The sequence below is a fragment of the Scylla paramamosain genome, chromosome 9 (genome assembly GCF_035594125.1).
Source record: "Scylla paramamosain isolate STU-SP2022 chromosome 9, ASM3559412v1, whole genome shotgun sequence".
Taxonomy (NCBI): Eukaryota; Metazoa; Arthropoda; class Malacostraca; order Decapoda; family Portunidae; genus Scylla; species Scylla paramamosain.
In genome coordinates this window covers 1,539,349-1,541,036 of record NC_087159.1, presented here as the reverse complement: position 1 = coordinate 1,541,036, position 1,688 = coordinate 1,539,349, and positions in this window count along the sequence as shown.

Here is a 1,688-nt window from a genome sequence, read left to right as displayed (position 1 = left end):
GTGAAGAACATCTTTGTAAATTGAGTTCAGGCTTTTTTCTCAAAACAATCATAAAATTTTCCTGCTGCCATCATTCTTCCTGTCCTCTCCTCGTCACCTGCCTTCTGGTCAGTCTCCACCATGATACTCTTCCCTGCTCCACCAAGTGCTCTGTGTTGCTGTATTACTCACGCCTCCCTCCCACGCTCACTTCGTGCTCTGCTCTTGCCTCTCAGCATTTTATTATCTCTCGACCAATTAGTCCCGCTGTCATGCCCCCGCCCTCCCTCCCCATCCATCCACCCCGGCACTCACTTGACGAACATGTAGACTCCCGTGGGCTCGATGGCTCTGGAGATGCCCTTCCAGGATTTGATGATGTTGAACCTCTGCCGCGCCGTGAGAGGCAGGCGAGGATCAGGTGGCGGCGGCTCAGGAGGTTCAGGAAGGTCATTCTCCTTGTTCTTGTTCTTGGTGATGTGACAGCCCATCCTGGCGCCGAGATCGGAGGTGAAGTCACCCCGCCACCACTTAGTCGAGCTTTTGTCTCTCCTCTCGCTCCGAGTCACAAAACCTGCAGGGTGTGCGCGCCTATATGGCGTCGGTGTCTCGCTCTGAGCCGCCCTGGTGCTGCACCGCCGAGTAAATCCTGCGTTAACACCACCACAGGGGCGGACGGAATGTTCTCAGAGGCTTGCGGCCCCGCACAGGCAAAGAAAGGCCACACAGTGCATCACAACGCGTCCTGTCCCTCGAGCCCCGCCAGCGAGCGAGGAAGGCGAGCAGGCGTGTGAGGAGCGCCGCCGGGAGCGAGAGCCGGGCACCACTCGCGCCCACAGCTGAGAATAGACTAACAGCCTCACCCACTCTTGCAGGCGTCCAACATGTGTCCGGCGCCTCGCAGACCTGTCGAGACTCGCCCTGACCGCTCACTCATCACGTAACGACAGCCTCGCCGTGACTGGACGCTCATTTGCGCAGAGCTGTAGCGTTACGCGAGTGTCCGTGGCGGCGGTGGCGGCCCCTCCATTATCGACAAATTGGCCCATCATACATGCCGCTGCCTGGAGGCCTCGGGGCACTCCTCGCACCAACTTGTGGGGCCAACTATGCCACGCACTGACGCAGCCACGGACCCTCCACTGTGCCTCCATCCTCTCATTCTTCTCATTCTTCTCTTCTCCTCCTCCCCATCCTCCTCTCACTACTACTGCTCACTACTACTACTACAACTTCTATTATTACCTTTACTATTATTACTACTGCTACTGCCATTGATGATGATAATATGACGATCATGATAACAGCAGCAACAACAACAACAACAACAACAACAACAACAACAACAACAACACACAAAAACAACAACAACGACGACGACGACAATAATAATGATAACAACAACATCAAAAATCAGCCAGGCAGATGACAGACAGACAGACAAAAGAAGGCTGACCACCAGACCTCTTCCAGCTCCTGTTTCCCTCCCTCTCCCTGTCACCGCCTGTGTCCTTCCCTCTGAGTGTCCTCTTGTCACCACCATCACGTCTCATTCTTCCCTCCTCCCTTATTTTTCCTCCTCCCTCTCCTCCTCCACCTTATCTCGCCCCACTGTCTCTCTATCCCTCCTCTCCTCTCCCTCTCTCCTCTCCCTTTAACTTCATCCTCCCAGCCCCCCGCCCGCCTCTCTCTCTCTCTCTCTCTCTCTC